At 40.5% G+C, this 13,680-nt stretch overlaps 1 long non-coding RNA gene across 1 annotated transcript in view; it reads right to left on the bottom strand.

Annotated features, from left to right (window-relative positions):
* LOC308470398 overlaps positions 1–940 on the bottom strand; it is a 28,516-nt gene extending 27,576 nt beyond the window's left edge. The window contains exon 1 of the long non-coding RNA XR_013982406.1: positions 2–940. This is a non-coding gene — a long non-coding RNA (uncharacterized lncRNA). The remainder of the gene's footprint in view (position 1) is intronic.
* Between the last annotated feature and the right edge of the window lie 12,740 nt (positions 941–13,680).

Here is a 13,680-nt window from a genome sequence, read left to right as displayed (position 1 = left end):
CTGAATACTGTCACTTGTAATGATTATGCAAGTACAGCAATTTTATTATTTTATCCAACATCCTGTTCTCACTGTGGCCAACCAGATGCCTATGAGAAGCCCTCAAGGAGCAACTGAGCTCTACAGTGCTCTCCTCCTCATTTGCAGTTCCCAGCAACATTTGAGGGCTATTCCTAACTGTGTAGTGCATCAATGACAGCTCCATAATGAAATCCAGAGTCAGGCCACCGGGATTTAAATATCTTGCTTTTCTAACACATTGCTTTAAAAAAATCCCTCCACCTTAAAAACACAGACATTTAAAACAAATTACTAATAAAATCTCATGATTAAATTTATGGCACATGACTGCAGTTCTGTGCATGGCTGAGAGTAAGAACCATTGAACACAGTGGTGCGTATTTCTGCTGTATAGGTTCAATTTTTAAAACACATTTGGTTTTAGCAAATGACATCCAGACAGCAGAAACACAACTTTTACTTTTAATTAGCAATGCAAACAACTTTTTGTTATTTATTTTTGGAATTTTACAACAAAATCAAACAGCCCCCTGTCTTCCCACCTCCCCTACGCATCCTCCCCCTTCCTCACATGCCCCCAAACCTCTGTATTCCTCCCTAGCCCCAATTGCCCTTAATCCCCCCCATCCCACAGCATTTGTATTTGTTTGTATGATCAGTGGCAAACCTGTACTTTCACTACCGATTCCCCTGACACATCTAATCTAAGGATGACCTGCTGCTTATGATGTAACAATGCAAGCAATCCAGAATTTACAGACATTTATAGACCACGTCCACACAGGATTAAAGTGTAGTATTTTGTCTCAAACTGCCCCTCTGAACAAGCTTATATTAGCTGACGAAAACCTTCTCCCATGCCCATACTTTTAAGCAGTTTGCCGTTGCTTCTTTTTATCTAAGTTGTATATAAAAAAAAGAGGAGATCTGTGGCAATTTAAAGACTTATTTATTGTATTTATTTATGTATTACTTATGTATTACTTACTTATGTATTTATTTGTAAAGGGAGTAAGATTTGCTAGGGCATACTTCCTCAGATGCAGAATGGGTGGCAACAACAACAACAACATAGTATTAGTATTAATAATAATGTACAGCGGTACCTCAGGTTAAGTACTTAATTCATTCCGGAGGTCCGTTCTTAACCTGAAACTGTTCTTAACCTGAAGCACCACTTTAGCTAATGGGGCCTCCTGCTGCTGCCGCGCCACCGGAGCACGATTTCTGTTCTCATCCTGAAGCAAAGTTCTTAACCCGAGGTACTACTTCTGGGTTAGCGGAGTCTGTAACCTGAAGTGTCTGTAACCTGAAGCCGCGAGACAGAAAGGGAGCGCGGAAAGCCTCGTCGGGGTTTTCCGAACAACACAGGGGCTTGGGGAAGTTGCAAAGGCACTGCACCCCCCAAAAATCTCAAGGGGGATACCCTTGAGGGATGGCTAACTGGCAGCGCGGAAGCGGTCCGGCCGTTTTTTCGGGGGTTTTTTCTTGAAGAGCTCGAAGACGACGGGATTGCAAGCGCAAGAGGAAGGTACCGACCCTGTGTTGCGATGCCTCTGGCTCTCGCTAGAGAAAGCGGCAAATCTCCAAAAATTTAAGAACGGACCCTTAGTGTGAGAGAAGTATTTTAAAATTAAAATTTTGAAGAACACACTAAGTGAACGCTGGATGCTGAAGGATTAAATTAAGGAATCCATCCCTGTGGAGGAGTTAAAATGGCGCAGGATACAAAGTCGCAGGGGTAAAGGAAGGAAGCAGCCTCTAGCCTGACTGCGTGAGTACCCACGGCAGCTTTTGTCGAGGCAAATAGACTTTTGAATTTGTAAAACAAAGCAACAGATTAAGGACTATCCAGAGACTTTGTTGTTCTCTCACTAATTAGATAATTAGAAACGTAATAACCACAGAGCTGATTGAAAGAGCAGCTTGAGACGACTAGTAGAAGTTTAATTTAAAAGAAAACAGGGAAAGCTTGGAAGCTGCGTTAAAAACAACAAAGTTACAGTAAAGACAAGAATAAGGGAAGATTGGCAGAAATGTCTCCTCTCTTTTAAATAAGAACTGTCTAAGAAAAAAGGTTATATTTGACTGCAATGATCTTGGGTTCTCTTTCGATCCTTACTGCTGAAAAACTGGACTTAAGTTAACCCCCTCTTTCCCGTTTTCTTTTTGTTGTTTTTTTTCTCTCTGGGAAAGATTTACATTCAAGCGTTGGAGCTAAAAAAACCAGAAATAATTAGAATGCGGAAAATATCACCCGATAAACCCTGGGAAAATTTGGAAAATAACTTTAAGTGTTAAAAACAGGGGGGTTTTACACCCCAGTAGACTATAATTGGATATTTACAACATTTTGAATTGGACATTTACATCTTTTATGGACTTGAAAATATAAACAGGAAATGGGAACAGAATCCGGACCAGTGATTTGGTGACAGAGACTGGGCCAGTGATTTCTTCTTTTTTGTGATAGAGACTGAAACAGTGATTTGGTGATAGAGATTGGACCAGTGATCTCCTTTTCTTCACGGACAGAGACTGAAACAGTGATTTCGTGCTAGAGACCGGACCAGTGATTTGGTGACATTGGGATCTAATTAGTTTACAGGTCTGATTTAGATCGTGGATTAAAGCCTGAATTATTAGCCTTACTAGACCTTGGATTAGGACATGGACTAAGTTATAGAATATCCTTTACACATGATGGATTAAACCGGCAAGTGGTGGAAGATTAAAGAAATTAAAAGAAATCAGAACTGAATATTAATTAATTATTTAATTATTTAATTTAAAAAAGAAGACGAAAGAACTACTGCTCTCCCATCAGAGTCTACGTGGACTTTAGAAAACCACTTTAACAGGAATAATTCATATATAAGTAATACTTATTTGAGTCTTGGAGAAATTTACCAAACTTTCAGAGGGTGTTAAGGTTTTAAGGGACGGTTTGGGAAAACACAAACTATATTGTCATATACTATTAATAATACCCTAGGAGGGGGGAATCATTTGAAGAAAAACAAGAGCCTAAGGAAGGTACTAAGGTGTATAAACAAGACGTTAAGATTGCCAACGTCGAGATATACTGGGCTTATAAGTGAAGCTATTTTCTTTGATTTCTGGACATTTTATTATCCAACTGGATCTGTAACTGTATATTATAATAGTACATATTTTCTAGCAGACATTGGTGGTACTCGGAGATATTATGGTTGTATTTTAGGATACAGTTGAATTAATTGACTTCAAAGGTAATACTCTGTCTGAAAAAAAGGAAATACAATAGAAAGTGATATAAAAGAAATTGTAAGAATATAAAATAAGAAAAACAAAATCACACGGGTGTAATAAGGTAAATTAAAGGAGAGTGGTTAAGACATAGAAAAATAAGAATAACAAAACAAAACAAAAAAGATTGTGTGCCCCTCAGGGGAGAGACAGAAAATTAACACAGACTATTGTGTAAATAATCACAAAATGTCAGGGAAAAACGGGAAAAAGGTAGGAGGGACTCCTGGAGACAGAAAGGCCTCACGACAGGAGGAAATTAAAGACCTAGACACATTGTGGTTAAAGATCAAAGAGGAATTTAAACAGAGTGAATTGCATATGGAAAGTAAATTAGGAGAGGTGCAGGAACAGATAGATTAAAAAATTGAAGGAGCTGTGGGAGAACTCACTAATAAAATACAAGACCTATCAGTTAGATCAAAAGTAATAGAGGAATCAAACAAGAAAATTCAAAAAGAAATGAAGGAACATAAAAGGGAGACAGAAAAAATGAAGGAGGAAATAAGAGATTTGAACAAAGCACAAGAACAGATTGAGGATAGATTAGCTATGACAGAAATGCGTAAGAAACAACTCAATTTAAAATTCAGAGGAGTAGAAGAAGAAATCAATGAGAATATAAAAGAAAAAATGATAAGAGAATTAGCAAAATGGTTGGAAATAAAAGAAGAAGAAGTAGCCTGTACTGTAGAAAGCGCATTTAGAATAAGGGTGAAACCCCAGCAGCTCAAACTAAAAAAAATCTCCTGGTGATTGTTTGATGATTTTCAACTCAATTGAGATGAAAAATATGATATTAAGAACAAGTTACCGAAAAAAATTAATAATTGAAAACAGAACAATTATTCTATACAAAGAAATACCAATTAGACTTTTGCGTAAAAGACAAGGATACCGACAAATAGTAAGTGTCTTACAGAGAAACAATATACAATATAGATGGGAGTTCCCCGAAGGAATTACCTTCTATTATAAAGATAAAAGATTCAGATGACAGATACACAAGAAGCAGAAAATTTTTTGAGAAGATATGAGAAGGAGCTTGGAAAAGGGGAAGAAAGGTACGGAGGAGGAGGGAGATATACAGAAAGGAGGAAGGAAAAGAAGGTAAAAAACACAGAGAAGCAAAAGAGAGAGAAGAGGAAGTGGAAGAGGAAGGAGCAGTAGGTGGAGAAGAAGAGGAGGAGGAAGAAGAAGAGTTAACGGAGAAGAGGTAGACTAGAATATAAATTAAAGTCAAACAATATAATGCCATTAAAGGTTCTGTCCTGGAATGTTAATGGTTTGAACGAAAAATATAAAAGGAACAAAATTCAAAAGGTGTTAAAGAATAAAAATTTTGATGTGATCTGTTTTCAGGAAACACACGTGGCAAAAAAACACAAACATACTAGCAAATAAAAGGTTGGGGGTAGAGTTTGTTAATTCAGACATTAATACAAAAAGAGGAGTTGTGAGATACGTGAAGGAGAAATGGGACCCAATATTAATATGTAAGGACGATGAAGGAAGGATCTTAGGAGTACAAATCAGCCACCAGGGAGAAAAGATTAATGTTATAAATGTCTATGCACCAAATATGAATAAAGCTGAATTCTTTAAAAAATTGCAACAAATGTTAACAGAATTGGAGGATCATTAGATGATTTTACTTGGAGATTTGAATGCCATGCCAACACCTGAATTAGATAGAAGCATGAAAAGAAGAAAACTTAAGCAGGGGAAATTACCAAGAACATTTAATAATCTGGTGGAAAATCTAGATCTGATAGACATCTGGAGACATAAAAATCCAACAACGAAACAATATACACACCTGTCAGAACCACACCAAAGTTGGGCCAGGTTGGATCAAATATGGGTTTCAAGAGAATTAACATTAAGAGCACTTAAATGTGAAATCCAGCCCAGAACTCTTTCAGATCATAGCTCAGTAACGTTCGAGATAAAAAGCAGATTACAAGGAACATACAGATGGACAATGAACGATTATCTATTTGAAAATGAGGAAATAATTGAGAAGGCCAAAAGAACGTTAAAAGAATATTTTGAGATGAATTTAAATAAAGAGACTAATATAGAGATAGTTTGGGATGCCAGTAAGGCAGTGTTAAGAGGATTTTTAATTAATCAGAACAGCCATAGGAAAAAGTTAAGAGAGCAAAAAAAAGAAGAAATACTCAATCAATTAAGAGATTGCGAAAGAAAACTAGCAATAAACCCAACTGAGGAGCAGGTTAAACAAACTTATAGAATATTACAAACGCAATACTCAAATTTAGTAGGCCAAGAAGTAGAATGGAGAATCAAGATATGGAAGCAAAAATTCTTTGAATCAGCAAATAAAACCGGAAAATTACTAGCGTGGCAATTACAAAAAAACAAAAAACAAAATGTGATCAACAAATTAAGAACAGAAGAGCAAATTGTGGAAGAACCTAAGAAAATAAAGGAAAATTTCATCAAATTTTATGGAAAATTATACAAAAGAGAAAAAGAAGACAGCACAGGAAAAAAGAAATATTTAGAAGAAAATAGACTAAAAGGATTAACAGAGGAAGAAATAACACACTTAAATAATCCTATAAAAATTGAAGAAATCCAGGATGCGATAAAAAGAATGAAATTAGGAAAGGCTCCAGGGCCTGATGGCCTTTCAGCTAAATACTACAAAGTTCTAGAGGAATATTTAGCCCCGGTGCTGTGCGAAGTAGCGAATAACATCTTAAGTGGCGGAAAGACACCAGACTCTTGGAAGGAAGCCTATATTACATTAATATCTAAGCCAGACACAGATAAATTAGATATGAAAAACTACAGACCAATATCATTATTAAATAATGATTATAAATTATTTGCGGAAGTAATGGCCAACCGTCTTAAGAAATGTTTAAGAAACCTTATTCATACAGATCAAGTCGGATTCCTACCCAATAGACAATTAAAAGACAACATAAGACATATAATTAACATCATTGAATATCTAGAGGCCAAGAATGAAATACCTGCGGCACTAATTTTTATTGACGCTGAAAAGGCCTTCGATAATGTATCTTGGCAATTCCTTGTAAGATATCTAGAAACAGTAGGGATAGAGGGCGCCTTCCTGGAAGGGATAAAAGCTATTTACTCAAGCCAGAAAGCAAAATTGATTATTAATAATGATTTAACTGATTATTTCGAAATTTCAAAGGGTACGAGACAGGGGTGCCCTCTATCACCTCTTTTATTTATAATACTAGAAATTATAGCAAATAAGATAAGAACAACTCCAGAAATACGTGGAATTAAAATTGGAAAAAAAGAATACAAACTGAAAGCATACGCTGATGATCTGATGGTATCATTAGAAGATCCACAAAAAAGTGTCCATAAGGTAATAGAATTGTTAGAAGAATTTGGAAAGTTATCAGGTTTTAAGTTAAACAAATCAAAAACTAAGATGATTGTTAGGATAAGATTTATTGCTTTATTGTTGTGGTCCGGCACACTTCCCTGCACCTCTGCAGGTCGTAAAGCAATTAGCAGAATTGCACAGCAGTTCGTGTAGAAAGGGCAGTAAAAGACGTCCCACACGTTTCTTCTTTCCTAGTAGCACTTTATTTGCTCAAAAGTAGCATATTTACAGTTAGACACCATCTGATTCCAGTTGCATTTCTGCGTCTCTCTCTCAGCTTGCAGCTGCGAAACAAAGCTGCTTTCACTTTTCACTCAGCTCACAGCATTCCAAGCTGCTTTCGTCACGTCCTGGCTTACTTCCCTTGTAAGCGCCTCCTCTCAGCCTCGAGACACAGAAGGTTAACCCTTCACTACACCCAACACCCCCTCTTGTCTCGCGCCTGAGGGGAGAATCGACCCTTGGTCGTCCCAAACCCAGACCTTCACAAAACTCCCCATGTCTTTGGAAGGTGAGTGGCTTCGTGAACTCATCAGCTAGGTTTTTGGCAGAGGGACAGTACTTCAGCGCAACTAATCCCTCCTGAACACTCTGGCACACATTCCGAAAGCGAATGTCTAGGTGTTTCGTTCTGGCCTTGAACTGACCTGACTCTGCCAAACCCAGGCATGGTTGATTGTCCTCGAAAACACGTATCGGCAGACAATCCACTTCGCAGAATTCCTGCACCAAACAAGCATAGAACTCTACTTCTCTGCACACCTCTGAAAGAGCACTAAACTCAGCCTCAGTGGATGAGAGCGCTATCAGACTTTGCTTCTTGGACCTCCATCCAACTACTGAGTTCCCAAACTTCACCACTAGGCCAGACACAGACTTGCGATCCTCAAGATTAGCCCAATCCGAGTCCACAAAGCAAGTCAGTTTGACTTCTCCTTGTGCTGGCAACCTAAGACAAAAGTCTTTGGTCTCCTGCAAATATCTCAGAACTCTCTTGATGCCATTCCAGGCTTGCACACTAGGGTTTGATGCTTCCCTGCTAAGCAGATTGACAGCAAACGCTATATCAGGTCTGCTCCATTGGGACAAGTACAACAAACTCCCTAGAGCTGACTGAAACACTTCAGTATTTTCGAACGCAGCGCGTTCTGCTTGCTGGCTGTCCTTCACAAAACTAGTCTCCATAGGACTTCTCACTCCTGCACAATCACTCATCCTCATTTTCTGAAGCAGTTGCTCAATTTTACCTCTCTGGCTGAGCAAAAAACTTCCATCCTGTGCACGCTCAACATTGACACCTAGATAGGTTTTGACAGCACCAAGCTGTTTAAGCTTGAATCGTTTACCTAGCTCTCTGGCAAACTTCTCCGCCTGTTCATCTGTTTCTGAGACGAAAAGCACGTCATCAACCCAAATCAGCACCAGCTCCTGTGAGTCTCCTGATCCTCTAAGGAACAGGCAACTATCAGCAAGACTCTTCCTGAAACCTAGCTTCTCCAAAGCTTCATTCAGGCACATGTTCCAGTTTCTAGCAGATTGACGTAATCCACAGATGGATTTGTGCAATCTCCACACAACATCCTGCCTTGAGTTCTCAAACCCCGGAGGAGGAATCATGTACAGCTCCTCCTGGAGATCTGAGTTAAGGTAGGCAACATCCACATCAGAGTGGTTTACCTTCCAGCCTCTCTGTGCCGCACAAGCTAAAAGCGTTCTCAGAGTCTCCGCTCGTGACGTTGGCGAATACACCTCCGTGAAGTGTATTCCCTTCCTCTGAGTAAATCCTCGAGCAACTAACCTGGCTTTATACTGCGGCTCTCCAGCGTCAGTGGGTTTCAAGCGGTAAACCCATCTGGAACTCACAGCCTGCTTCCCCGGTGGCAACTCTGTGAGTGAGAACACACCTAGATCTTTCATGGACTTCATCTCTTTGTCCATTGCCCTGTGCCATTTGCCTGCTTCTTCCTCAGGTAAACTCTGAATATCCTCGAAGGATTCAGGTTCACATCTTGCAGAACCTACCCAGACGCCTGAAGCGCCGTACCGATCAGGAGGCCTCTTTGTCCTCGCTGATCTCCTCAGTGTGACTCCTGGTGACCCTGCCGCTTCACTGGGTCCAGCTAAGTCATCCTCAACTTCAGTGTCTTCCCCCTCTGACCTGCTGCGCCTCTTGGGCCTTACAGCTGGTCCAGCAGGTGAAGAAGGCTCACTCTTTGGCTCAAACTTGACACTTGCCTGAGGAGGTGTTCTAGGTTCCCCCCCCTGAGGGATCCTGAGCTGTCCCTGCCTTGGACTCTGTCCCTCTGGACCGTGGTCCCCAGCTCCAAGTTCCTCCTCCTCCTCGTCTGAGTCATAGAACTGCTGTGGAAGCACGTCTGGATTGGCGTGCAGACGTTTCCAACCAGCTTGCTCACAGAACTCAGTGCTATTGCTGATAGCCAACCTAGACTGGTCTCCACTTGGGTATGCAAACCTCCAGGCCTTTGAGCCAGGCTCATACCCTACAAAGATCATCCTTTTAGACCTTGGCTCACCTTTCTTGCGTAGAGCCTTTGGAATAAGCACCCAAGCCTCACAACCAAACACACGAAGGTAGTGTACCTTAGGCTTATCTCCATGAAGTAAGAAATACGGTGTATTTCCTACACTAGAGTTGTACACTCTGTTCTGCGTATGGACCACATAGTGCCAGGCCTGAGACCAAAATTTCTGGGGTAGCCCTGCGTCCCACAGGATCGCAGACACAGCTTCCTGCACCGTCCTGTTCTTTCTCTCTGCGACCCCATTCTGTTGCGGAGAGTAAGGAGCAGTCAGTCTGTGGCTAATCCCCTTCTCCCTAAAGAAATCCTGTAAAGCAGAACCAGTGAATTCAGCACCTCTGTCACTTTGAAAACCACGAACTTTGGTGGAAAAGGTTACCTCAACTGCGGTGATCCAATCCCTGATCATTTTAGCCGCCTCCCCTTTCGTTTCCAGAGAGAAGATCCAAGCAGACCTCGAAAAATCATCAATCAAAAGCAAAGAATACTTCGAACCTCCCAGTGACTCAACAGACATGGGCCCACACAAATCTGCATGAATTAATTCAAAGGGTTGCGTGGTCTGCCTCTCTGACTTTGGATATGAGCATGTCACAACTTTCGCCTGTTTACATGCATTGCAATCTAGAAATTTTTCACAAACATTAAATTTGCACCCTTGTGTCAGCTCTGGTGCTTTCTGGAGAAATCTCCAATTTAAATGAGCGAAGCGTCTGTGCCAAATATGTAAACAACCATTGTGGGGCGCTACATTCACACATTGGCCCTTCGCATCTTCGGTGTCATCTTCCCCTGTGGAAAAAGGCACATTTACAGCAAACAAATTATCTTTAGACTGCACTGTGTACACGTGTTTCCCATCCTTGGAAACTTCACATTTGTCACCTGAAAAAGAAATTTGAAAATTATCAATCAATAGATCATGCACACTTAACAAACAGTTAGTTAAACCGGGCACTGCATAAGCTTTGACTTCATGCTTAAGGAAAGGACAGAAGAACAGTCCTGTTTCTGTGAGTCTTTTTCTGCTCCCATCTGCAAACTTAACAAACTTCTCAGTTTTTACTGTCCTGCAATTCCTCAAAAGATCAGCAGAAGGCACTAATGAGTTTGAGGCACCAGAGTCGATGATTATAGTGAGAAAGTCTTGTTGTTGACATTCCTGGGTCGCCAGGGCAACAATCTCCTCACTACCCCCCTCCTTGGGGCTTCTGCAGATGTCCTTTCTGGTTGTCACGGCAACAGACTCCCCCCCGGCAGGAAGACTTGCCCACAACCTTCACAGCTTCCGTAGATGCAACTCTCTTAGTTGCCATGGAGACTGGACTTGTCTCGGCGTTCCCACACAACTCTGAAGCGCTTATCTCTACTTGCTGCAGGTGGCTGACCTTGAAGCCTCTAGCCCTTTTCAGCTTCCCAGGCTCCGACTCACGACGTAAACAACTCTTGGCAGCTTTTGGAGAAAGAGGCGTCTCTGAGCTTTCACTGCTCACTGCCCCCCCACTGCTCATGGGGTCTTCAGAACGTTTTTCTGCACCCCCTCTGAAGGGTAAAGGGCTCTCAACACTTGGCCTCTCTTCAGGCTCCTCACACAGACACGTTGCAGCATCCACACAGCTCCCAGGCTCAGCAAAAGCACAAGCAGCATTGCTAGCAACAACAGCAACAGGAACAGCAACAGTCCCTTCGCCCCCCTGTGGGGACTCGCAGCTCCGCCCAGCTGTGTATCGGCTATCAAGAATGTGGCCGGCGCCATCTTGCCTCTCCGTTTCGGATGCAGCCCCTTCTCGGCCCTTGCTTCCCACTCCAGCTCCACAAGCTTCTTGGAGTGCTAGCCAAGCAGCCTCTGGCTTTCTTGCACCCAGGACAACAGGCACCAGATGAGCATCCACACTTTCTGCCAAAAAAGCAAGCACACGCTTCTCCACTTCATTTTGCTCTGCAGCCCTATTAGCCTCTGCTTTCCCAGCTGCATTCTGTGTGGGGTGAATTACATTCCACAGCTGCTCCCCCACCAGCAAAAGCTCCACTTGAAAGCTCCACTGCAGCCAATTCTCCCAATTACTCCCATTGAGTCTCTCAAAGGGGATATTGAAACTCTCAAAGACTTGTCCCTGGGGCTGAGCCATTGCCTCCCTTCTGTTGGCTTTTCCCAAAGGTACTCACTCAGCCAAACTGGGCACTCCGGACGTCATGGCTCTTGGCTCCCAGCCTCCCGTCAGCCTCCTCCGATCTGCCTCTTTGAAGTCTCCGGCAGTCGATCAAGCTGACGTTCAGCAGATAAAACTTCAAAGCCCTTCCTCACATGCTTCACGTTGACCCATAACCATGTTAGGATAAGATTTATTGCTTTATTGTTGTGGTCCGGCACACTTCCCTGCACCTCTGCAGGTCGTAAAGCAATTAGCAGAATTGCACAGCAGTTCGTGTAGAAAGGGCAGTAAAAGACGTCCCACACGTTTCTTCTTTCCTAGTAGCACTTTATTTGCTCAAAAGTAGCATATTTACAGTTAGACACCATCTGATTCCAGTTGCATTTCTGCGTCTCTCTCTCAGCTTGCAGCTGCGAAACAAAGCTGCTTTCACTTTTCACTCAGCTCACAGCATTCCAAGCTGCTTTCGTCACGTCCTGGCTTACTTCCCTTGTAAGCGCCTCCTCTCAGCCTCGAGACACAGAAGGTTAACCCTTCACTACACCCAACAATGATGACGAAGAACATGGAAGAAGTTATGAAAAACCAGTTGGAGGCTAAAATTGGAATTAAAGCGGTAAAAAAAGTAAAATACCTGGGAATTTGGCTAACTATGAAGAACATAAATTTATTGACGGACAATTATGAAACAACCTGGAAAGAAATTAAAAAAGATTTAGATATATGGAACAGAATAAAATTATCATGGTCAGGAAGAATGGCCGCAATTAAGATGAATATACTTCCAAAGTTGTTATTTGTATTTCAAAATATTCTGGTGATAAGAGGAAACAAAGTATTTAAAGACTGGCAGAAAATTTTATCTAAATTCATTTAGCAGGGAAAAAGGCCTAGAATTAAATTTAAATTGCTTACAGATAGAAGAGAAAGAGGAGGTTTTGCGGTACCGAATTTGAAATTGTATTACGAGGCCTCATGCCTCTGTTGGATTAAAGAATGGATTGTAATAAAAAAACACTGACCTACTAGATTTAGAAGGCTTTAACACCAGATTCGGTTGGCAAGCATATTTGTGGCATAATAAAGCAAAAGTACATAAAGAATTCTCCAGTCACATCATTAGAGGACCTCTGCTAGAGGTTTGGGAAAGAAATAAAAATCTTCTTGAAAGGAAAACTCCCTGGTGGTTATCACCAATAGATATTTTAACAATTAAAAAAACAAACATAGAAGGTAAGAGATGGACATATGAAGATTTATTGGTGAGAACAGAAAAAGGTTGGCAGATCAAAATGTATGAAGAACTAGGAGATAAATTAACGAGTTGGTTACAATTCCATCAAATTAATGCACTGTGGACAGAAGATAAAAAGATCGGGATAAACGGGAAAAAATCAAGATTCCAGATAGAAATACTGGAAGGAAATTCAAAACTCTTATCAAAAATGTATAATCAACTGTTAGAATGGGATACTAAGGACGAGGAAATAAAAGAAGTTATGGTGAAATGGGCGATAGATCTGGGATATAATTTGGAATACGATAGTTGGATTAAGCTCTGGAATAAAGATATGAAGTTCACTGCTTGTGTTGCCTTAAGAGAAAACATGGAAAAAATGATGTACAGATGGTACATGACCCCTGTAAAATTAGGAAAAATCTATAAGAATGGAGATAAAATGTGCTGGAGGTGTAAAAACAAGGAAGGTAGTTTTTACCACATGTGGTGGACTTGTGAAAAAATCAAGAACTTCTGGGAGCTCATTTATAATGAACTAAAAAAAATGTTTAAATATACTTTTGTTAAAAAAACCTGAAAATTTTCTTCTGGGAATGATTGGCAATGAAATTAAGAAAGAGGACCAGACCTTATTCCAGTACGCAACAACAGCTGCTAGGATTTTAATCGCCCAAAATTGGAAATCAATCAATATCCCAACAGTAAGAGATTGGCAAAATAAATTATTTGAATATTCAGAATTGGCAAAATTAACACAAAAAATTAGAGACCAGAAAGAAACAAAGTTTATTAAAGAATGGAATAAATTCATAACCTATATTGAAGTAGATTTAAAAAATCCAAAGATCACAGTAGGCTTAATATAACCCTTCAACATACAAAAGTTTTAAAGAAAAACTGCGGGGGAAAATGTATTACATAACCCAAAACTGAGGTGGAGGGAAGTCAATAATTTACATGTTTGTCTTTGTTTTGTTTTTGTTTTTTGTTTTCTTATAATTAAGTTATGTTGTTCTTATTATTGTTTTTTTTTCCGTG

Source organism: Podarcis pityusensis, assembly GCF_964106645.2.
Source record: "Podarcis pityusensis genome assembly, chromosome: 1".
NCBI lineage: Eukaryota > Metazoa > Chordata > Lepidosauria > Squamata > Lacertidae > Podarcis > Podarcis pityusensis.
This window is presented reverse-complemented; position numbering and strand designations above follow the sequence as displayed.